A 24,387-nucleotide genomic window follows, 5' to 3' on the forward strand; every position below is an offset into this window, starting at 1 on the left:
AAGGAGAAATTTAGTTTTTCTTGCGGTATTCCTCCCTAAACACGGTACGATGCTGGGCACACGGACAAGCGTGGCTGCAGCATCCCCTAGCGCACCTGCAAGGGGGGGAGGGGGAATGTCCCCGGCAGCCCCCGGAGCGGGAGGTGGGAAGAGGTGGCCCCGGGGCTGAGGGGAGAATTGAAGCCACTTTGTTCCCCTCCTCTGGAGCCCCAGCAGTTTCCGTCCGACTGGGAAAGTTTTATTCCTTGCCTCCATAAAGGAAAGACCAATTGGAGCCCTGGAAATCACACAGCCCATAAATATGATAGATCCTGGCAAGATGAGCTCCCCGCCTAAAAACCTAACACTTACACACACATACAGAAAAAGATGGGGAAAAAAAAAAATGATGGGGGGGGGGGAGAGAAAAGAAATTGAAGAGAGGAAACGACCTACACGAACATAAACTTTTCATTTAAAGTGTTTGTGGGTCTTCGTTTGGAAAACGGAGTCGAGTCTCCGTCTGTATTGACCGTGCGGGAAAAAGATTGAGATATTTACATGAACAAAACTTTCCACCTACCACGTTTGGCGAAATAAGCACTAGCAATATTCCAGACTAGTAAAACACATTTCCAGAGCGCAATTCTTCTCAGAAACGTGGTCGCTTACTCGAGATTTGCCGTAGTTAAGTGAACATTTCCCTCGCCTCATCAGCGGGTGGGTTTTTGAGTTGGAAGAGACCCCGCAAAGTCCATCAGCTCGGTTTTGGGACAAAGCGGATTTCCTCCCCCCCGGTTCCCTCTGCCTCCCCTCACCCCCCAGTCCCCCCAAGTGTGCCCTGCGTTGTATTTTTAATAGCACCAAAGTTCGAAGCGCAGCTCCCTGCGCTGTGCCTCCCTCAGTCAGCAGCTTCGGGGTACCGCAAGCGACCAGCAAAAACTTCAGGCTAAATAGAGCAACAAGTTAACTCGGCAAAGCTCGAACTACTTTGCTGCCTGACCTCCAAAAAGCCTGGATCGGCCAGGATTGCCGGGTCTCCGCACCTCAATTGTAAGAGTGCTACAGGGAGCAATTTTTTTCCCCCCCCCCCCCCCCCCCCCCCGCTCCCTTTCATTTAATAAATGCCTATTTTGTTCGAAGGGACGCCTCTGGAAGAGGGATGTAAGAAGCGATGCTGTAGCTGAGCTAGGGAAAAGAAAGTAGAGTGTTTACCGTCTTGAGTATTCCTTTACTTCTAGTGGGAAATGATTAGGTATCTACTGATATAACCATGGGGACCGAATGTCTAATTAGCATGCCCAAATTAAAATGTTAAACATAAAGACATACTCCGTATACAGCCTGCTATATGTAAAACTCATCCGGGCATAATCCAGCAGTCAGCTGGAAGAGCGAAGTTGACTGGCTTCCAGAGCCGCAGCCGCCTTGGCTAATGGGATCTGCCCGGGGTTTCTCAAGCTTCCCCCCACTGTAGTTCATAGGAGCCGGGTGGTAGCTGCCCCGGGAATGTTACACTAACCAGCCTGGAGGAAAGAGCAAAACACATGGGTTACTTTTAAAGGCTGGCGATAATAACGGGACACAATAGGCAGGCGGATCATCTCTCCGCACCTTTTATTCTGAAGGCTTCACTCGGAATCTTATTTTTTCTTTTGAGTATAACAGAGCACCTCGGGTTCTGTAAGAAATTAGGACAATAACACAGAACCGCCCTTGCAAAGCGGGAGAGCTGTTAAATCCGGGGTCCTTTGCTTCCCAGCCGCATAATTCTGGTATTTCCCGAGGTGTCATGCTCGGCGTTCACCTCTCACGGACTGTAAGGAAAGTTGCCAAATGAATGGAAGAATCTATCTGTTGTCTTGAGCTCAACGGAGACACATTACGTATGATGGAAAGCTAATGCTCCCACCGATGTTAAAATCAGAGGGCTATATAGTTCCAATCCAGCTTCTTGAACATGTAGATTTTTATTTATAAGAATTATTGTGCATGTAGCGACGTAAAAAGGGGATTTACAAGTTGGAGCCTTTTAAAGGAGACTGTGAAAACCTTATCCCCGCTTTTATTAAACATGATATCATCCCGATTTGCGTGCTTGCCATCTCAATAGCGTTTCACACATGAAAAAAAAGAAAGGGGGGGGGGAAGAAAGATCCATATGCATTTCATAGATTTTTCTTTTAGGTGCATAAGGACTGGCAGTCTCTTAGTGGATAAGAGGGTGAATAATTGTGATACACCAGGAAACAGTTCGTGCAGTTTGGCAGGTCTGGTTTTTATTATTAGATTTTTTGACATTTGAACTTGGCTATTGTCTGAGGAGCTCAGTGCAGATTGCAGTAGGTCAACCTTAAGGCTGCTCTTTTTGGCATTGCACACAAACACGCACACGCTCTCTGTTCTCGTTGCGTGAATGCAGCAGCTCCAGTTTTACCGGGCTTTTTCTTTTTTTTTTTAAGGCACACCTATTTATATTTATCTAATCCGCTTGGGCTTTTCATGGTCGTGTGGTTAGTTTGTAGACGCGTTGGTTTTACACCCGTTCCTCCCATCTCTGTATTTGTGCCTGATGCTGGATACTTCTAAGTACTCAGTCGCTTTTACAGCAGTATAATTCCAGCATCACGATGTTTGATAAAAGGGACTTACGGTAGCCCTGGGATTAAATGACATATTTCCCTGCCGCTTCGCTCAACTCCATCATGACTCCTACAGTCAAAAGTTAACTTTATTCATCATCTTCTCGCATTTATTCCCTCTTTCCCTCTCGGAATTCAGTCCCGCCGCCCGACTTCTGAAACAATTTCTTGCCGCTAGCGAAGAGCTGGGGGGGGGATCGGAGGGGGGAGGGGGGAAAAAGGGGGAGGGTAAAGGCGGGGACCCGAAATACCGGCGGGGGCCCCGCCACCACCCAGCGGCCTCCCCTCCTCTGCCGGCCTTTCCGCGAGCGCGAAGCTGGCCGCGGGCGCGCAGCGGTGTCAGAAAACGCCCGCCCAGGCGGGGAGCGAGGGGAGAGGGAGCCACTGCCAGGCAGGCAAAATGCGAAATAGGGATGGATCCCCCACCGGGGTGGGAGGAGGGAGCGGGAAAACTGGATCAAGTCCGGCAGGAGAGTCAGTTTGTCCTGGGAAAACCCAGAGACTGGGTCCAAATGACTTTTCCCAGGAGTGATTTGCGACTCTATCTCCTCCTTCCCTCGTTTGGTTGCTGCTGTTTTAAACTGAGGCTCTTCCCTCAACCGCTCGGTTGCAGGGACTCAGGCCGAACAACAGCCGATCTCTTCTTCTAGCAGTCTTTCATTTAAACATGTATCTATCTACATATGTAACTGTACGGATATATAGGTATACGTAAGCTCAGACGTACATACGCCTAGATTTGTTCCTCTCTCCCCTTCACCCCTCCTTCCTTCTTTATCAAGCGCCTGATAACGCGGTTAAGGCTGGTTATTTGAACTCTCAGATCAGCATGCAGAAATGTAATTGCAACGTTTTTCATCAGGAAAGAAAAGGAGGAGTAAGGGGGGGAAGCCCTCCCCCCGAGACACCCAGTGCTCGGTAATCGCTGAGTCACCGTACTGGGGGTCAGTGGGTAAACACGAAGAAGAAAGCAGCATCTTATTGAAAACCCCTGCGCAAACCGCATCCCTTCTCATCTCCAGCTTGGAGATCCCTCCCTCCCCTCCTTCCTCCCCTGGATTTATTAATTCGGACTTGGAATAAAGTGTCTCAAGTGCGGCCAGAGCCCTCTTTCTGGGGACTGGGTGTCCTTCTCAGGCGCAGTGGGACCCGCTTTGTTGCGGGGAGGGGGAACAGGAAGGGAAAAATAGGAGGGAGAAAATCAACATTAAACTGCTATTTAAGCTGCTGGGAGTCATTTTAAGGGGGAGAGGTGAGGAGGAGGAAAAGGGGAAGCACCGGTCAGTTCACCTAGGGATGTAAAGGAAGAGAAAGCTTTCTTCGGGGCTGGGCTCTGGGCATGTTTATTCCTGTTTAAACGCTATTGTTCCTGCCAGCCTGTGACACAAACAGAAGGGATGGGGGGGTGGGGGGTGGGGGGGGGGTGGTGGTGGTGGTGGTGGCTGGAACAAAGCTGCTCAAACCCAAGGAACCCCCAAAGGCGGAGGAATACTTTCTTTCTTCTCTTTAAAAATGTATGTGACATGACTTTCTGTTTGAGGTTGTTTTATGGGTGTCCCCCCTACCCTCTTCCTGTGAGCTGAGCGGAGTAGCTGGCTGTGATTCACTTACCAGGGCCCGTTTAAGGAGGAACATGTTCCCCCAGGTGGGTGCCAGGGAGCCTCGCAGGGACAGCCAGCTTCTCGGGCCCCTGGGCTGCCGGTGGGTTGAAGGAGCAGACTTGGAATCGGTTTGCGTCAAGGCCTGCAGTGGGAAACAAAGAGGCAGAAATGTTGTGAGCCCAAGGAGAGCCTGAAATACAGAGAGGCATTGAGCTTCCCAGAGATGCTTCAGCTTCTCAGTGGGGGACAGAGCAGGATCCTTTTTGGGCTGGCTCTGTGCAGTTGAGGGCTGGACTGTACAGCCCACACTGAATCAGAGGCATTGTGTGCAAATGAATAATCTCACATTGTTTTGAGATGCTGTTATTGTACTTAGGGTCGGGGGGAGGCGGGGGTTATATTTTGTGTGTGTGTGTGCCTGTGGATCTGTGTGCTTTTGAAAGGTGAGTGCAGATTGCAATAGTTGCTGCTCTGTTTTTGTTTGTCAAACAGGGCCCTTCTCTTGGGAGAGGGGCATGTGGCAGATCCCAGCCCAGGATTACATTAATCAAAGCATTATTTCCCCAGGGGTGTGCAGCACAAATGATAGTAAATCCTAATAAAATTGGATCGCTGAGAAATTGAACGCTTAAAGTAATCTGCTCTGCCTGATAAAAACTTCAAATTTATAAGATATTATGCATCCCCACCCCCAAACACCTTAGGTATCATTGCTATGCGTGTGTATTATACAGCTATCTGTAGTAGAGAAATCACTGCTCAGTTTAACAGGCTCATCACTATTGAATATATACGTACACATAGATATGTGTGTGCAAGCACACTTGTATTGCATACACACAAATGCAGAGTCATTAAATAAGCAAAAATCTGCATGCACATAATAATAATGACCATGGTCAGTGTTTTAAGGACATTGCATTGGCCACCTTTGCTGTGGCAGGTGCTGTAGAAGGCTGGAATGAGGCTGTACATGGTTGTGTACCAGCACTGTAGTCTTGCCTGGGGACTCTGTTTTCTCTTGCTTTTTAGTGATGCTTACCATGGGCCTCTGTGGTGGCACCTGCGATCTCAGCCCCACTACGAGCAGCTTTGCTTTTTAAAGCTGATACCATGGGCTGGTAGGGAAATAATAACAATAATAAAATAATACATTCACATGAACATCTGAAGCTGTGGTTAGAAAGCTTCTGAGAGGACGAGCTTCAAAAGGAAGCTGCCTTGGACCAGGCGGGTATAATTGAAACAAGGAAAGGTGTTCCCAGGCCGTTATTCTGCCTTGGACATGCACAGTGCTGCACCCACAGCCCCTCTGCGCAGGGCCAGGCCACTGCCTCCCGTTGCTTCTTGGCAAGGGCCAGTGAAGGCTGGGGTAGCTGCTGGCCACTCGCTAGCTTCAGACCCTCAGTCTCAGCTACTTCCTCTCTGCAGAAGGAAAGTTTGTTTGTAATTGCAGCCGTAGGACATGACAGTAAGCTCAAAGAGACCCACTGTCCAGCAGGGAAAAAATAATAAATTGCTTCCTCCCTCTAAAAGACCGCTGCACTTCCAAAAGTGAAAGGGGCAGAAGGCATTTCCACTCACCCAGATGAAACTCTTTGAAAGGCTGCGAGCTTCCCCCGCAGTTATAAATGCCGATCATTCTTCCTACCCCCGCCCTCCCGGCAGCCCATCCGGCCGTGACACTCCGTTTCCCCCCGCGGGAGCCGGCCCCTCCGAGGACCTCCACTCGTGACCGTGACCGGTCCTGCCCAGCGACCCCGCACGCCTCTCCCTGCCCTTTATTTCCTGGAATCGCTAGGCAGACCGAAGGTGGCTTATCCTTTCTCCTGGAGTGGGGTTTTCCTGCCTGTCCCTTCCCCGGGGGCTTGCGGAGAGGGCCCTGTCCTGCCCCTCCTGCCTGTGAGCAGGGAGAGGGGGGAAGCTGAGCCCTCTCACAGCCCCGAAATGACGCAGCCCCTGCTCCAGCATCGTCTCCCGTTTGGGCTGGCTCCATTTCAGGAGCGCTGTCTCCCCCCACCCCCTTCTTCCCAGCCTTCTTCCTTCCTCCTCCTCCTCGCCTCACCGTCACTCTCAAACCCCCCCCCCCCCCCCCCCCCCCCGACCGCTTCCCCCCGCCGCCCCAAACTCCTTCTTCAGGACCGTGGGATGCTGGTGAGCTCTGGTGAGAGTTGCCGGTCTCCATTTCCAAGCGGGGAGCCGCCGGGAGCGGTGAGGCAGCCGGGCCGGGGGGAGCAGCGGGGGAGGGGGGCTGGGGGGAGGCGATGAATGAAGGAGGGGTAGAGGGAGCGGCCCCTCACCCCCCCCCCCCCCCCCCCATTTGGAGCACCCCCGCTCCCGGGAAGGGGAAGCCTCCGCACCCCGCCCGCTCCTGCCCGCCGCCGACACGGCGTAGCGGCGGCTCCGCGCTCCTCCGTGCGCTTCCTCCCCCCAACAGCCGGCAGCGCTGCCCCGCTCCCCTCGACGGGGCTCCCGCCCTTCCCCGCAAGACTCCACTCGGCTTCCCCCACGCGTGTGCGGAGCGTGCGGGTGGGGACCCACTCACCCCGCCACTGACGGTGCCTCCTTTCCTCTACTCCCCTCTTATCCTAAAAGAGCCCGCACCCCACCCACCATCCCCCAAAAACCCCATTCATTTGCATACCGTTTGGCACCCTCGCTCGGTATATCCCCCTTCTTTTTTATCTCCCTTCCACTCCCTTCCAGACCGATTCCTTCCCCCCCCCCCCCGCCTTTTCTCCCGCATCCCGGGTGCAACCGGATGACAAAAATCAAAGCTGGTTCCAATTTACCCCGGTTGTCTTCCTTTGAGCCCCCGTAAGGTAGGTGTGGGGGAATACTGCTCTCCCACTCCCCGTGCGCTCAGTAAGGTGCCTTCCTCCCCTCCTTACCCTAACCTTCCCCGCTTTCCTGTCCTTAATTGGCTCTGTCTTGATGATGTGCACTTGTTTTGTTTAGCCTATTTTACCATTGAGGACGAGATAGGCAGAAAAAGGAGCGTTTGACTTGGTATGTCTCTCAGATTTGTTTTTTCTTTTTTACCTTCTCCCCCCCTTCCGAGGTTAATTTGCATTTGAGGTCTAATTCATATTTCAAAATCCTGGCGTTTGAGGATTGTATAGGAACAGGGAATTCATTTCTGTTTCTGAGGAGGAATCTCTCCTGTATTTGCTCTTCTGTGTATAATTTCATTGTGTTCACAAGTGACAGGGATTTGCATCAGTTATTTTGCAAATTTCAGTGTTGTTTTTTTTTTCATAAAATTTAGAGAGAAAAAAATATCTTATTTTGCAAATTGCAGAGAGCAAACACTGGGAACTGCAAAAGGAGCATATGTTATTAACAATGTTACAAACTTAAACTTTAAGGCACAGACTATAAATTCATATAAACGTGTTAATCTGCATTCCTTGGAGTTGGATTTCTAGCTCCCAAGCATCTGTTTTTGATGACTATTAGAGAAAGTCGTCTATGGAAATACTGAGGTATATTTATAGTTCCTTACTATTTACAGGTGATTTTGCTGCTGTTTGCTACTCTTGCTCCAGCACTTTATAATACTTCACTCCTGAAAGGCATTTCATAGGGTTAAATGCTGTTTTACTCATTAAAGATTTCCAGCCTGTCCAGGTGTAAGTTCCATCCACATCTCTGGAAATAGTTATCTGGCCATGTGGACTTTATGGAAAGCTTATAAAAGATACGTGGTCATATAAAAAAATTCTGGTTTATATCCACAGTTCTTTCAGTTCTTTGGATGTGATGAAGAGTCCATCTATGTTTAGGCCTTTATAGGTCTGTTAAGGACTTCCTTCCCATCTTTTGTTAGCATCTATAAAATGAATTTTATTTATATATATAATGGTTACATGAATGGCATACGTTGCATAATATGCATATGAGGCATTTTGAGTATTTCTGCCTGCACACACGTTTATTTTTCACAAGCGTGTATGTGTGCGTGCATGTGTGTTTATACACGTGTGTGGTGAAATACATTCTGGGAGGGAAAGCTACTCAAAATAAGAACGTTCATAAAGGAAAAGCTGTTAAGGTAGTTCACTGGGAGTTTGCATCTAGTGCCTTGCAAAAGTCCCGTAAGTTACAGGCTTCACTGTAAATATCTACATACACCCCCATCTCAGCGTAAAAATATTTGTGCTTATATTTGTCTTTCGAGAGCTAACGAAGCAGGGCTATGAATTATGCCTAAAAAGATGCTACAGAGATAAACATGTATAAAATAGTAATGGAATATGGAATTTTATATAATGCCAACTACTTTAGCAAGATTCTTGGCATAAGCAATTTAGTGCAATTTCATTTGTCTGAACCAGAATGATATTACAAAGTGAATTAATAGAACATTAGTACTGAAAAAAAAAAGAAACACTCCTTCCTTTGAAATATGAAGTGCCACTAACTTGAGATGAAACCTGAAAGTCAGTGAATAATATATGGGAAATATTAATATTTTAAATGTATCATATTTAAAATTGCTGTGAACTTAAACAAGGTTTCATATCAAGAAAAAACAAGTAATTCATTTTAGGCTCCAATTTCATATGCAACATTTTACAAATGAAGCAATTCACTAAAGAAGTGAAGTCAAGTATGTAAGCATATTTTGTTATTTTGCACATGAAATATGGTCATTATGGAATATGAATTTAATTTGGGAAGTGATAAAAAAGAACATTTATTTTATTTTTCTGCTGTGCTGCAAGGAAAACATTTTTAAGCAGCTGATTAATGAGATGAAATGAATTGATATGGCCCATCATACCTGCATGGGCTTTTATACCTTGTGAAACTTCACCACAACGGGACCTTTATAAAAAGTATAAAGTGAAGTAATGCAATCATATTTTAAATTTAGAATGGGAGTTGATGCGATTCAACTTGATGTTGTAAAAAGCGAGCCCTCTGGCACTTGGCATTACATGATTTAAAAATTACTCCTGCAAGGAAGGTTAGTAGAAAGCAGGTAGCAGGGTTGAAGCCCAGCATGAAAGCTCGGGCAAATTGCAGTACCACCGCCTGCCTTGCAGTTAGTTTTAGTAGGGAGAAAGCGTAGCCCTTGGTTAACTCCTCAGTACACAGCCTGTTGACTCCAGTGTTTGACACTGCCCTGCTTCAACAAGCTGGTACAGCTCAGCCTCTGGAAGACAAATCTTGTGCCCCTTAAGATGAGTTAAATCCTGCTTGTCCTGTTCATTGAAGCCATCCAGAGGTTTGCCTCCTTGGAATGAGCAGGATCTGACCCTCTGTACCTCCATGAGACCTTCATATCAGCTGAGAGATTATTTTTGCATTTGTTTGGTGTGGATGGAGTTAGGTCTGAGGGCCACATTGACCTTGTCCTAGTGCCTAAGCCTTCTAAAGGTTAGATCCTACCCAGCTTGGCTCCGGCCAACCAGGCCAGCCCCAATGGTAGTCGCTACATATGGTACACAGAATACATATGACTGGGCATTTTGAACAGTTGGGCAAAAAAAAGGTGTCTTTGCACCATTGGGAAGTGCTGGGTGTGTATGAGCTTGTGAAAAGAGCACTTGCATGCTCTAGGGAAGACTAAGGCTGTCATGAGGACTGTAAGCACTTAGGGGCTGTCTTACTGATGGACAGCACAAAGCATGGTTAGTCCATAACCTGTTTCCCACTAGGAGCTAGTCACAGGTGCCACAAAAGAAGGCAGGTTGTTGGTGATGGGGGGACACGCTTGACACCTGCCACACAGCGGATCTCTTTCTGGCCACTTTTGCCCAAAGCCCTGGGACATTTGCTATTATTCTCTCAATTATCTCAGACTAATTTCAGTAGCTCGTGTTTTCATTACAAATGTCAGTGCCCTTCTGAAATTGGCTACTGGTATTTTGGGTTCAGAATAACTGTGATGGGGAAGAAACCCCTCAACTTTTCCTCTTTAAACAGTTTCACCATTTTATCACAATTTGTTTAAATATACATTTCTCTACTGTGAAATAACCTTTCTTTCCACATTTATACCCATATGCACAATGCTAGCTCATAGCAGAAACAACATTTTAAAACACTGTGTCATGCTTATAGGATAATTATTAACCTTGTCAGAATAAAAAGCATACTAAAAGTACTCCATACAAAGGTTTGTGCCTTAACGTTTTTGAAAGTTTTTTTTTAAAGTAATCAGAGATGTCACAACAGAGGGAGGAACTATACAATACATAGCACATAGTAAAAGTATATGAATCCTACAGGACTATTTAGAAATATGCGATTATTTTCTTTCTCCTTTTGGTTAGCAGGTTGCTTGATGAAAAGGTATGTTTTTGTTTGTATTCCTGCTTGTGTCTTAGAGTTCTATGAAGATGATGTGAAACTGCAAATTCCAAATTTTAGTTGCTGTAGATGATATAAAAATAAGGAAAAGAAATGTTCCTGCCATGCATCTGGAGGGATAAATATACAGTCACGCAATCTGATAGCAGAAAGAATAGCTATTTGATGATAAACCTAACACTAAATACAAACAGAATAATATTGTTCTAGTGAGAAATATAGCAAATAAAAAGGTATGACAAAAATACAGGTTTGAAACTCTCTCTGTTTAGATCTTTTCCAGTTGAATGTTCATTTTTAATGTTTTGTGACCACTGAGATACAATTAGCGAACAAGTTACCTGAAACTTAGCTGTCTCAATTTTCATGTCCCATATCTAGAAATCCAAAAATGTAGCCTGTATTAACCCCATTTAACTTTAGGAGGGTGTTTTTACTGGTCATTGAGTGGATTTTCTTGAGACCTGATTCTTCATGCTCAAACTTGTGCTGAAATGGATGGGATATGTTAGCAGGATTTGTAGGGTCATTTACTTATTTTGTGCAGGAGGGCTAGCCTTGTCATACTGGGGGTTCATACAGGTGTAGGAAAGGGGTACTTCAGGAAAGGGACTATTTTTCAAGGGCATTGGGTGTTTACGCCTTCATTTGACTTCAGTGAGAACTGTGAAAAGTCAGTATTATATAAAAAATGTGGCCACTTTTCTTTAGGAACTCAAATGTGGGCCCAGAAATCTGACTTCTGGTACCTCTGGCTGAAAAAAAAAAGCAAAGCGGAAAAAAAAAAGCAAAATACTATCACTGGAAATTTCTGTTTTTATCTTTGTATAGGTTTAGCATCAGCCCTACGAATATAAAACATAAATCTACCTTTCCCCATGTGATAACTCTTTGCCTTTTCCCTCAGAGAGGCAGGAGAAACGGTTGAAACACTACCACCCTGAAAAAAACAGACATTAATAATAGAAATTATTGTTCATTGCTCAATTAAGAAAATAAGAAGTCTGGAATCTGCATAGGGTGAATTATGATTTTAAATGCTCACGTTTTGACTTTCTGAAATTAGGATCTTAGTAGTGAACCCTTCCAGCTATTTCTTAAGACTGTTAGGAAAGAATAAGACATAAATTTTAAAGACCTGTTATAGGGACAGCTTTCTCCACTGTGATGTGCTGAAACCTAAGGAAAATATAACAAATATTTTCAGGAGCAGCCAATGGCTGGAGAGAGGAGAATATGCCGTAAACACCTCTGCTCTGGTGAACCCTGTAGAAGGTCGCATTCACCTGGGTTATGGGCTCCTCTTCAGATGAGGAGAAGCAAGGGAACCAAAACCTGTGACTGGTTATCAAAGTCCTCTCCGTGCAGCACCACCAAGTTTTGGGATCCATTTTTCCTGATGGTGTTGAGACAAAAGTGGGAAAGGGGTCCAGCCTGAAGCTCTGTGCACCCCTGGTGCCCACGCTCGGAGGCATAGTTTTTTTGCCTGCAAGTGGTAGGTGAAGCTGGGGGACCCTCCTTCCAGCAAAACCAGGGACAGACTGGCCCCATAGCCCCAGCAGGAGCTGGGGTACTCGGGCGGGAGCGGAGGCCCTCTTTTTTGTGCCGAACCCGTAAGGATGGGGCTCCCCTCTGCATCCTGGTTTCAACTTTGCTCTTTGGTTTAATGTCTAACTGCAGTGCGAGGTTTTAATTTTATTTCAGGTCCTGTCTTCATCTAGAAATGATTGGGTTGGGCTCAGCACTGGCTGTCTTGATAGTTTTGAAATTCCTGGGAAACCTCAATACTGGCGTTTTATAAACAAAGTAAGCGAAGCACGCTAGAATATTAATGGACGAAACACGTTTAAGGGGGCACCATCACTTTGTAATTTTGTCTATTAAAATATATCGGGTAGAGGCAGTTTGGGGGAGTTGCAGCAAAGCCACAAGTGTTCTTTGCAATTTAAAGCTTCTGAGTTTTAATTATTTCTTTTTTCTGCCACTGTGAAAGATCCCTAGAGACAATGGGGGCTGTGACATTGAGGAACAGGTTATCCTGACTGTGCAGGGAATGCCATAAAAACCACAAAATGGACACACAGAATAAAATACAACCCCACTCACACTCCCCCTTCCCAGTTTCTCTAATTTCTGACATTTATAGTAGTTACATCAGCAGCGGGTAAAAGGGAAAAAAAAAGGCAGACGGAAATATGGTCCCTAAACCGACAGAGCCTCTTTACATTTGCTTGGAGAACCATTGCAAGGGGAAAAAATAATAATGAAAGACATACTACACTGTTATGGATTTTATTTGTTTAAACACAAATTTATGGAGCTGGCCACACTCCAAAAATTGGAGTTTGGTACTGCAGTTGCTTTGGTTTATTTTTCAGCATTGTAATGGGCTACAGGGAGACAAAGAAGAATATGAATATATGGCAGTTGATATTTAGATTTGGGTGACATTTTTGCTTGTTATAACTGTCATTTTTAAAAATTCATTTTCCTGCTATTGAATTGCAGCAGACATCGATACAGAAAAGCTGGAATTATTTAATAACCAAAATTAGGAGTGATTTTTGTGCTATATTTCTCATTACCCACCTCTTAACTAATGAGGAATCCTGAGGTCCAGACTAAACTCACCCATGGGGTAGATAGAATAGGGTGTTAAAGAGTGGGATGATAGATGGACCTTTTCTTCACCCCCAAAACCAATCTCTTTATAAATCAGTAGAAAGCAAACCCTTCCTTAGAGCATCAAAAAGCAAGCTCAAGCACGACACTACTATCACACCTTTCACGCTATTTTTTTTTCAGGAGCTCGCCCCCGATTTTAGTCCAAAGGATCTGCTTCTGGGAATTGCGTGTCCGGCTCCAGCGTTTTGCCTGCTGAGGAAGAGGTATGCCCTTTGTCCCTCACCTGCAGATGGCTTGGATGCTTTTACTTTTTTGCGGTGAGCCCTTCCTAGTGGGCTGCATTCAGAAAGTGCTTTTCATAGCATTAGTGCAGAACCAAGTTACAAAAGAATATTAATCTAATACATTCCAAAATTCAAATATGTGTGATTGATAAGCATTATTATCTATAAATAAGGCTCTAATGATACTTTGGCAGTGTTGTAAACACAAGAATCAGAAGCAATTATTGTCATTATTGTTCTGCAAGTACTTTCCATGAATACCAAATGGATATTACTGTCCAGCTCCTTGGCACACAGAAATCCTGTAAAGAAACAGTTGTCAGTCAGTAAGGTCTGGTCGGCTGCTCTTAACTATGTTTGTCTAAAATGCAGCGTACCTAAAGACAAAGCCTGCAAGTTATTGAAAAGCAAGACTGTTGTTGATTTAAAAAAATTCTTCGTCTTTTGCAACCCCCCAAATGATGTTAAATAAAGCCTATGAGAAAGTTTTCACGTCCTGTGAGATGAACTGTTTGTGTGATGGTTGTGATTAAAAATGGAAACGGATTCTCTGCCAAAAAAGCTGCCCTTCTTTGTGTGAAACCCACAAAGGTGAGAACACCCCAGCTGGAAGGTGGTGTGAAAATAATGACAGAGCCCCCCCCCCCCCCCCCCCCAAGCTGCTAGAGGTAACCCACAGCTAGCTTTCAAGGACGAGAGATGAAAGGGGCGTTCATCCCCTTCACGTTTACCTCACCCCAGTTTGCACAGGTCCCATAGACCTGAGTCACGCTGGTGGCCGGGTCCCACTGGCTGTGACACCCCCACTCGCCTTCCTTTGGCAGTCTCACCTCCCTCACCAATCCCACCACTTTAGACGGTGCCAGCCAACAGCAGCATTTTGTGGTGGGTGTCTTGTTGTTCTTCAGATGCTAGGGTGTCATTGCGAGCGGGAACAGTGTGGGTCTGACTCTCCGAATCTGCAGAAAGGGAAAGAAAAAAAAACAGCCCCAAACCCCAAACAGTGAGCTTTACTTTCCAAATGTGTTCAATTCTTCTTTCTCTCCTTGATATTTGGGGCGTGCAGCACCCTATACCATGTGGTTTAACATTTTGTTCTCTATTTGTAGGTCAACATTTCCATGATTAAACTTCATCCTTTATTCAGCCTGTTCTGGCTAGGCTTTGCAGCACATGTGATATAAGCTGTTTTCACAGCTAGTAGGCCAAATCTTACTCTGGATAGGGGAGCCAAACATATGTGACTGAGTCAGACACTTAAATCAGCTCCCTGGTAAATGGAAGATAACTCCAGGTGCAGTGTTGAACACTGAGAACCAAAGAAGTGGGAAGGGTGGCCAGCCTTCCTTCATGTGGGGAAGAAGACATCCTATGCACACAGGCAGTGAAATCATAGCCCTGCCCACATTTTGCTCTCCCACATTTGCCTGAGGGTATGGGGCCCTCATCACTGAAGTCATTGGGAATCTTTCCTTTGACTTTGGTGGGCTCAAGATCAGTCCAGCCTGGGGCAGGCTCAGATGGAGCTGGCTGTGGGATGGGCTTACACAAGAGGGGCATAAGGTGGAGGAAGCAAGGCCCTTCTCGGTGAGCCCACCTTGCACTTGCAGTGTTCATCAGGTGGTTGCTAGGGGGTCAAGGAGCACCCTGCCTGTGGTATTGTGTTTCTTTCATTCTCCCTCTCTTCATCGCCCTTCCATATCTGGCTCGTTTACTGACTGAGGCTGGTGACTCTAGTTTTGCCTGGAGCTGGTAACAGTTACTGTGACGTAGGGTTGAACTGGGCGACCTCTCCTCATAAATCAGTGGAACAATTCCTGGAAGTGCTGGCTGCCTGGACCGAGTGTTACCCAGCCAGGTAATCCTCAGTGCAGAGGATTTGTGTTAAAGGACTCTCTTTCTGGCTGCGTGGCCAACAGCCCTCCTCCTCCTTTGCCATTGCTTGGTAACTCTGGTAAGTACAGGAAAAGAGGCTTGCCGGGCTCATTAAGTGCAAATGGAAGAGACAGATGAGCAGGCGGGTGTCATATATGGTCCAGAGCTGCTGTGTCATTGCTGTGTGACATTCCTACTTTCCCCAGGGCTGGACTGGCCCTGGCTATGGGACTTGGTGCTACACAGAGAGTACCAGCATTGACTAGAGTGAATAGAAAATGAGAGCTCCTTAGACAGTCCAGGGAGGACACATTTTCCTCAAAGGGGCAAAGCTGTACCCATATTATTGCAGAGAGAGGACTGAGCTTCATCTATTATTTGGTAATGAACTGCAGCATCACAGAAGGGATCTGGCAAAGAACCATTTCCCTCAGAAATAAACCCTTCCAGAGCTCCACTTGGGCTGACTCCCTCAGCTAAAGGAAATACTGGCAATGTAGATAGCAGGACTTTCAGTGACTTTTATCTTTTTTTTTACGGCACCTATCCTTTAGCTTTTGTTCATTTGCTTTGATTTTTTTCAATAGATTTTTCATTTAGAAAAAAAAATCTCCTGCCCAAATCCAAATGTGATTGCTAGATCTTCAGTGGATAAGCTCAAATAATGAACACTGTGTGCATGTGAGCACTGCGTTACCTGCTGTTCAGAAAGTTCTGTCCTGAAAATACACACGGTGGCATGTAGGATGAGGTGGATGCACTACTCCAAGGCTTTGAAGACCTGGGTAAATTCCTGGGCAAGCAGGTGGGCATCTGATTGACTTCCCTGCCATTGTATTGGGAAGAAAAAACCTGCTGGCTACAAGAAGAAAGTTGTGAAGGCTTAATAGAGGGCAGGTGCCTTCAGTGCTTGTCATGATGTTAGGGGATGCTGTCTTGAAGCGGGTCACAGAATTAGATGGGCTGGGCTGGTGTGCCTGGGGACATGAAATGATGCAAGGCAGAGGGAGGACGAATTGCACACTCCTGGAAAGCAGCCGGTAGAGTACAAGGATTCTGCCCTTACTGGTGTGAAAGTTGATTAAGAATATGCTGGAATAAATCCGTATGTGCTTCAAAGATGCATTGGTGTCAAATTAGTGGAAAGGAGAGGGGAATTCAGGCCAGTAAGATCTGCTGATAGGGTCAGGTGGCCTCCCTGTCCCTGGGTCAGCCTTTTGGAAACACAAACTGCATTTTGGTTTCACTTAAAAGTGTGAGCCAAATTGCGATGCTTACAGAAAGCAACACGAGTGGAAGAAGATGGGGAAGTCTTATATCAGGGTGTGAGAGGATCACACCACGGTACAGTGATGTGAAGTTGGGGTAAAAGCAAATTAAGCTTTTTCTCTGTGGCTATTTAGACAAAAGAAGTTAAGTCACCATTTTCTTATGCTTAAATAACAGCCTCCCTCTCCCATGGTACAAAAGATCTCGGGATCACACAGGAATGAATTAAGACTGTGGTACCAGACGTAATTTCAAGCTAATGAAGAATCAGTGTATTTTGACTCTCTTTTCTCTTGTTTCTGATTGTCTTTTTTGGGGGGGTTGATATTGCTGTAAGTAAATACATTCGTCTTTTGTTTCATTTTCCCCTTGTGACCTATTTCATTTAATTAGAAGGAAATGTATAATAGGAAATGAGTAGCATCACACTGGGCTCCATCCAAACCCTTTGAAATTATCAGGAATCTTTCCTGGGCTTTTCCCCAGCACCGGATAAGGCCCAGCAGAAAAGAGGGGCTATTTCCACCTTATCTGGAAGAACGTGTGCTGCCAGCATAAAAATATTACAGTGCTCATTTTAAGATCTGGCCCAGATACTAGGGAAGCATTTTGCTACTGCATATGCCTTTCTGTGCCACATGTTTCACATCTGTGGCAGCACGTTAAAGGATAAAGGTTCCTAAAACCTTAACTCCACATATACATATGAAAAGAAGATACAAATTAAGGAAAAGATAAAATATATTGATGGAAGTGCAGGAGATGCTCTTTAACATGCATATTATTGACTCAATAGATTGTTACGGCTTCAGAGCTATTAGGGTCTGCTGTGTCAATGTGTACTTAGGGACTGTTTAATATGCAGATGGTTGACATGACAGACCGAAGCCATTACAGTCTATCATGTCAGAGGGGATACATGAATACGCACTTTGCCAACACTGTGAAAAGTCCCTTTAAAACAGAGTTGCTGTGCATACTTAGCTGCTTTTTAAAATGATTCAATAGCTTTGGTTCTTTGGATGCCCGCAGACTATGTTGCTGGATTTATCAGCAATGAAATTTATTTCCAAATTAAGCCATTTTCCATGTGGAATATGCAGTCAGGAGGACAGGGTGTAATCTCAGATATGCAGCTCCTATCAAATCTTGTAAAATTAGCTATTGCACTTGTGAGTGTGTAGAAGAGATCAGAATCTATCTGTCTGCATGTGTCTTTTTGAAGAATATAGTTTTGTTTTTTTGAGGGGTAAGGGAGAATGTCGTCTCTTTTTTTCATTCAAATAATCTTCAGTAGCAATTAAATAGCTTATGCTACCTAAGAGATCAGTTATTACAAGATAAGCGGCATGACAGTTTGGAAAAACTGAGTAAGTCTTTGATTATTTACTAAGTTTTGATATCTGCTATTTGCCTCAAAATGCTAAAAAGTGAAGTATAAGATACAAACATGAAAGGCTCATTTGATCATCATAAGGAAAGGAATCAGTAGTTTTGCTTTTCTTTTCCTCAACAACTTATTTTTTATTAAAATAGCAAAGCCAAGTGTTGTGTTTAATAAGATTTTTTTTTCATTTGAATATCAAATGGAAAAATACAATTAAAATATTTCTGCTTTTACATTAGTTGTAGGCTATATTTCAACAACACATATATCTAAGAAGATCAGCATACACATTTGGTATATATTAGATGCTTCTAACAGATGCCCAGACCTCTTCCCCTGTTTTTTAATGTTCTTTCTTATGGCAGCGATCCAGGGACATTTTAATTTGCAAGCCTGTGAACTTGGAAATAATACTTGTAGTGGGGCATTACATCTACTCTGTTCTAAGTTTATTGTCATGTGTCACCTAGCTTTGATTTTAGTTGATTTGCTGGACTGAGGCACACTGCGGAACTCCAGCACAAAATTCACCAAGCAAAAGCACTATGCCTTGCAAATAATAGTAACTGTGCAAAAGCATAAAGGCCTTTCTTCTAATCTGTGGGACAGCTTAGGGGCAAATCTTGCAAAGGAAAAGTGCATTTTCAGGCAAATGTGATGGCTGATTTTCTGACGGCTCCTTTTACTGCCTGGTACTAACAGGGAGAACATCGGGACAGTCGGGAAGCGGTGGTGGTGGGTAGGGTAAGTGCCGTGAGGTAGGAAGTATGGAGAGGACATTTTCCATGGCTTGTCACACATATGTTCCTGGGTCGTCTGTGAGATTTCTGTGGTGACACGGAAAAGCCAGGAAAAGCCTCGGGGAAAAAAGTGGTCCAGGAAAACCCAGGAGGTGGCTGCTTCTTACAGCTGAATGAAATCACCATGCACTCCAGGAGAGGTCCTTCTCTCTGTGCTGAGTTACCTCTGCAACGAGGAAGGACCAAGCAGCAGGAGCCTGTGCCACAAGAAAATTTATCATAGCCTCAAACATCAGTGCCGGTAGAAAAAGTGCACGTTGCTTCCTCCCTAGCCCTGGGAAAGTGTGTGTATCCCTGTCATTTCCTCTTGGCAATAGATGGTGACCACAGCAGTGGGAGCAGCAGCAGCCACATCCCTTCCTGCTCTACCTTGGCCCATCCGGGTGGCTGGGGGGTACATCTGGTTCTCTGGGGCTCTGACTTTCTCCTTCCCAGGGGCAGCCCTGGGAGCTCCACATCCCTCTCTCTGTGCCCACGTGGGCAAACATCAGCTGAAACAGGCATGTGAAACAGGCATGTATGACAGTATGATATGGAGACCTGCTTTACCTGGGGCTAATCCATAAAGTGAAAATGTAGCATTTTGACAGCACTTGTAATTTTGACTATTGCAATGGTGTGCCATTTCTTTGAATGCAGCTTGCTTCCGTGCCCCATTAAAGCATGGCTGGCATCGCTTTCAACTATTCACAAATGCTGAGATGTTGAAAAATGTAACATTTACAAAAGATACATCTGGTGTATATTTACAAGGCTCAGGAATCATTTAAATAGTGCCTGTGCCATTACCATATTAGGAGAAAAGTTAGTCCCAGCCCCATATGTGAAATCAGTAGTCAAATGTGTGCTGGTAGAAAGTCCACTGATATGATACAGTAATTTAGGGTATTAAACGTGAGCATACCATACTGGGTGTAATACCCAAATGAGATAAGTATAGACTGGTTTAACATGTGTGACAATTGCCAATATGCACCTGTTTCAAACTATGTGGTCAGAAGATAATTATGGGTTTTGAGGGGCAAATGTTTGATTTTTTGATTAAAGAAGAACCTTTTTTTTTCCTCATTATGAGAGGTCATTCTATTTATTCCTATTCTTCAACGAGAACTGTAAGACCTATCCAGGAATCGAGGAAAAAGACGTTGAACAGCTTCCTTTATATCACATAACACATCGAAGACAAAAAAGTGTTTGTGTCCTCCTGCCAATGCAATACCACTTAAGCTGCATTTGAAAACTATTTTTTAATTAAAGTGATGGGTCATGTTTTCACCACCCTAAGGCAGGAAATTCAAGGTAAACCAGATACTCCCTTTCTCAGTCACACAAACATGAATTAAGCATGTAGCATCAGACTTAATTTCAATTTCTAGGTCTGTAATTGAATCTAGCTCAATGTGAACTTTTTTTTCTGCACCATCACATTGATATCTGGATGTTAGTGACATTATTTAAAGCAACAAATCAACCTATAGGCCTGTGTTCAGCTATACTTTATGTCATTTGACAGTAAATGGAATAAAAAAAATGTTACTTTTCTCTAGGGGCAGATTTGTTAAAGGGTTTTCATCTTTTGTCAAGATATTTAATCTTGGAATGTTACAAAAAAATGCACAGTTTGTACAAGTGCAGATTTCTGCATGCACAGTTTGCCTGATTGCTAATTTGGATGAAGACGCTTAGGCTTTACACAGGCAAATGAGAGAGGAAAGATAATTTTTGCATATATCCTTCTGAGTCAAGTGTGAGTCCCCGGACTCTAAGTGAAGCAGGTATCCACTTTTGGGGCTGAAGGCTGTCACTCTGGATTGCCCCATACATCAGTCTCAGCTCATGCATGCCAATGAGAACAAATTCTAACAATGAGCTGTTGAGTGATGCCAGCAGAAATGAGCGTTTCTGAAAGCTTTGGGTTTTGGAGAAAGCAGCTGAAGCCGACTCTGTGGCACTCACCATGGAGAAGGAGACTGAGATTTTGAATGAAGGAGAGTGAGATTTTGGTAAAAGCCTCCCACATAATAGACAATTGTGAACACACCCTTGTTTTCCAGTGGGCTGAGTAAAGCTGATATGGGACTATAGAATTAAGCCAAAATGCCCAACCATGATATTTCCTCAGAGGGGCTCGCTACAGAACAACCTATCCAAAATTATTAGTGCTCCTAGTAATTATTATTGTTAATTCCTGTTGGTAAGCTTGTTCCTCCATCATGGTATCAATCACGTGCTGGGATGTCTACTGCTTAGGACACTGTACGCTCTTGGAAGTGGATGATTGTTTAATTGGTAGATTGTAAAGATGGTCTGACCTATTGCCTTTTCCCATTTTACTTTGTTTCAATTGCCTGGACTCTTGCAGCTCCTTAGTAGCTTTTCTGATCCATCATGTCAGTCTGGCAGCTGTGCCTCTGCACTCTGCCTGCCCACCCACCGTAAGCCAGATTTCAATCTCAGATTCATGGCATACCCTTTTCCCTCGCTGTCCTCTCACCAGAGAGCTGATTTTGCCTGCACCTCTATTAAATGGCTTCATTTTAATGGCAACTGTTTTCTCCCGTGGGTCTTCTCAATCCGGGGCACTAGGTGTGCAAGGACAGAGGAGGGCACATTCACAGATGTCTCTAGGTGTGTGCTACGCATCTGAGATTAGGCTTCCTCCTCACATCCACAGGCTGAGCCCTCCATCCACCCCAGAGAATGACTCTGCTCAGTACCATGGCCATTTTCATTTGGAAATATTTCCCCCATGCTGTATAACTTCTGCCCTTACTGCGGACTCTCTGCTTCTCTCAAGCTGAATTTATCTGTGGCATGCAGGCCTGCAAAAGACAGCTTCTCAAACTCCATTTTACATTAGGCCTCCTGGAAAATTGTCCTCGAAGGTTTCCACCCCCTACCCAACACTAAGAAAAAAATGATTGAAAATGTTTGAAATTGTATTAGCAAATTTTCAAGAGGAAACAGATTTTTTTTCTGCCAAGCTGTATAATGGGTGTTTTTGAGAGGTCGTTAACTTCAACATTACAGTCAAAAACAGTGTTACACCCCGCACTGCATCCTTCTTTAGTCAATTAAGTTACTGATAGGCTTTTACATTTATTTACCTTGATGGAAAGATATGTTTACTCAACCTGAGTACAAATCAACATGAGGAGGGTGAAGTTCAGACTAAATTTGACTAATGATGTTGTGTTTTCATCCTTAAAAGAAAGAAAAAAAGCCTCCTTGCTTTTGATGCTATTTTATCTTCATTGGAAGGGATCCGAAATGATCCCAACTGTCATGTGAGCACTCAGTTAGGCTCAGATCCTCTTTGATTGCAGCTGAACATCTCTCTCTGTTGGCTCATACCTTCCCTTATATGAATACAGTGTACTGCACTTCAGGTTGTTTATTGAACAGTGTTTTAACTCTTCCTCTGTGGATGCTCTCATGATTATATATCTTTAAACAAAATATGGGTTGCAGCCACCTTTGCCTGGAGAGATGTTAATGCAGCCACATCGCTGATGTGAAGGAAGAATTTCCTCTTGGTTTCAGAATAACTCCTAAATTACAAACCTAAGTGGTACAAGTCATATTTCTTTCAGTGAACCTTAATTATCTTTCCTTTTCTTTCAGGCCCACTCTGTTCTCCAGCCTTGTTTCATGGATTTCTATCTCTCCAAGTAATTCCTCAGCATCCCCTTGAATGGCATCTCCCGCACGTGAGCATCCTCCACCGTCTCTAAGATACTTTTGTTGTTTTTCTATTTTGAACATTTGTTTTTTTTTTGAGATGACATTGATAGACGTGAGGCCTAAGTCTGGAGATGTTCTGTGGGTAGAGCTCACATTTATTTCAGTATGCCGAGCAGTTTTAGGATCTGATCCATATTGAAGACTAGCACAGCGTAATGAGGCCTGGGCATATAAAACAATATGTATTCTAACACAACTCACTCAAAACAAATATGTTCCCTTCTCTTCGGCTGGTATAAACAAACAATCTCCATTGTGTTCGGCATGGCTCTGCTGCGCCGCCTCGCACAAGGCGAGAGCTTGGCTTCCCAGATCATGAAACAGCATCTCCATCCTGTGATGCAGGTCTTCCAACTGCATGCCCAGAGAGCCCTGAGCCTTAGGACGCCAGTTGTAAGGGCTGACATTAATCTGGTGTTAAGTCCTAAGTGCTTTATCCACTACAGATACATATAAAGGTGGTCTTGTTTCTGAGTCCTATGCTTTTCAGTCTGACAAAACGGGTTCTGGATTTCAGGGCAGTTTTCCACAGTGGGAAAGCAGAGAATCAATGCAATAGTTGTTGCAAGATACCTCCACACTGACCCGCAAAATCTTCCCCTCAGATATCAAAATTTCCTTCTGATAAAAATCATCAGCCACATGAAAAATTTGTGATGGCTTGAGGTGGAAACATTAGCAGGGGCTAGTTCAAAACTCATGTGAGAGATTCATTGTCTGCGTTTGAACCCAGGTGTTCCTCCTGTGATTGGACTCAGACTTTTATGCTGTTCTGCAAAACCATTACCCTGTAACTTGTGCTGGAAGAGGAGTGAGCTGTTTTGGCACCAAAATGATTTCATTGTTAGGCTAAGTGTTACACAGATGGCATTCTTAAATGTAAAATTCTTTTTATGATTCTTTCGAATTCATATTTATTTCATTAGATCATTATTTATGTTAAAGAGTCACCATTAATATGAAGTGTGTTCAGCTTAAAAGAAAATGTTGAGAGGAGTTTCAGGTATCTGATCCTCAATCCTTTATTTTTTTGTGTTTTGCATTTTCCTATTTAAAATGTTTTTTTTGTGTCTCTAGGTGCTATGTGACAGATCCACACAAACAACAGAGGGGAAAGAGCCTCACTTAACTGATTAGAGGAGAGAAGCAGTGAAAGGGAATATGCACAAAGTGCTGCCAAGTTCACAGAGCAAAGGAATAGATAAAAAAATAGAATAATTTCACCAACATTTTTTTTTTTATTTAATGTGAGGTATTTCTTATACTAGCAGCAGGGACACAATTTTCAGACAAAAAAGTGATTTCTTAATCAAGTGTGTCTCTAATTCAAAATATATTTATTTAATAAACAGTAATTATGATAGCTGCAACTACTAATTCATATCAATAATTCATTCAGAAGTAAACCATATCAACATATTAGCATTTATTTTTCCATTTAATAGGTTGTGATTTAAAATAAATGTAAATCATCATAATCATTCAGCTCCATATGCTGGGAAAGGAAAAGTCACCTTAAACCAGATGCATGTGTTGAAAAAAAACCAAGGGGGAAGACAAGTTGTTCTAAAGAAACAACATATGGGGCAGATATTAAGCTAGGGTAAAGATGCTCTGCTGTGTAGATGTTTATATAGCTTTAAAACGAAAGAGGATCAATTTAGATTAGATATTAAGAAGAAATTTTTACTATGAGGGTGATGAGGCCCTGGCACAGGTTGCCCAGAGAAGCTGTGGCTGCCCCATCCCTGGCAGTGTTCAAGGCCAGGCTGGACAGGGCTTGGAGCAACCTGGTCTAGTGGAAGGTGCCTATGCCCATGGCAGAGGTGTTTGAACTGGATGGTCTTTAAGATCCTTTCC

At 44.2% G+C, this 24,387-nt stretch overlaps 2 long non-coding RNA genes across 12 annotated transcripts in view; one reads left to right on the forward strand and one right to left on the reverse strand.

Annotated features, from left to right (window-relative positions):
- LOC130606198 (uncharacterized) overlaps positions 1 to 24,387 on the forward strand; it is a 39,849-nt gene that overhangs the window by 2,706 nt on the left and 12,756 nt on the right. Inside the window, exons 1-4 of one of the 8 annotated variants that reach the window (XR_008973896.1) lie at positions 6,076 to 6,433; positions 7,181 to 7,231; positions 13,349 to 13,431; positions 22,408 to 22,493. This is a non-coding gene — a long non-coding RNA (uncharacterized LOC130606198). Of the gene's footprint in view, positions 1 to 6,075; positions 6,434 to 6,980; positions 7,045 to 7,065; positions 7,088 to 7,180; positions 7,232 to 13,348; positions 13,432 to 22,407; positions 22,494 to 24,387 lie in introns of those variants that run through there. The other 7 variants (XR_008973893.1, XR_008973894.1, XR_008973898.1 and 4 more) reach the window with 7 other exon arrangements.
- Positions 1,085 to 6,852, reverse strand: LOC130606199 (uncharacterized). 4 transcript variants are annotated; one of them, XR_008973902.1, is made up of 5 exons: positions 6,365 to 6,472; positions 5,152 to 5,340; positions 4,233 to 4,364; positions 1,594 to 1,796; positions 1,085 to 1,505 (listed from the first exon to the last, which is right to left on the reverse strand). It is a non-coding gene; the product is annotated as an uncharacterized LOC130606199 (long non-coding RNA). The 4 variants fall into 4 exon arrangements; XR_008973901.1 differs by lacking the exon at positions 1,085 to 1,505 and having other exon boundaries at positions 1,519 to 1,796; XR_008973904.1 differs by lacking the exons at positions 1,085 to 1,505; positions 5,152 to 5,340 and having other exon boundaries at positions 1,519 to 1,796; positions 6,365 to 6,481.

This window comes from Pezoporus wallicus, unplaced genomic scaffold (genome assembly GCF_028554395.1).
Source record: "Pezoporus wallicus isolate ANWC-B61680 ecotype Strahan unplaced genomic scaffold, APGP_CSIRO_Pwel_v1 contig_5785, whole genome shotgun sequence".
Lineage (NCBI taxonomy): Eukaryota > Metazoa > Chordata > Aves > Psittaciformes > Psittacidae > Pezoporus > Pezoporus wallicus.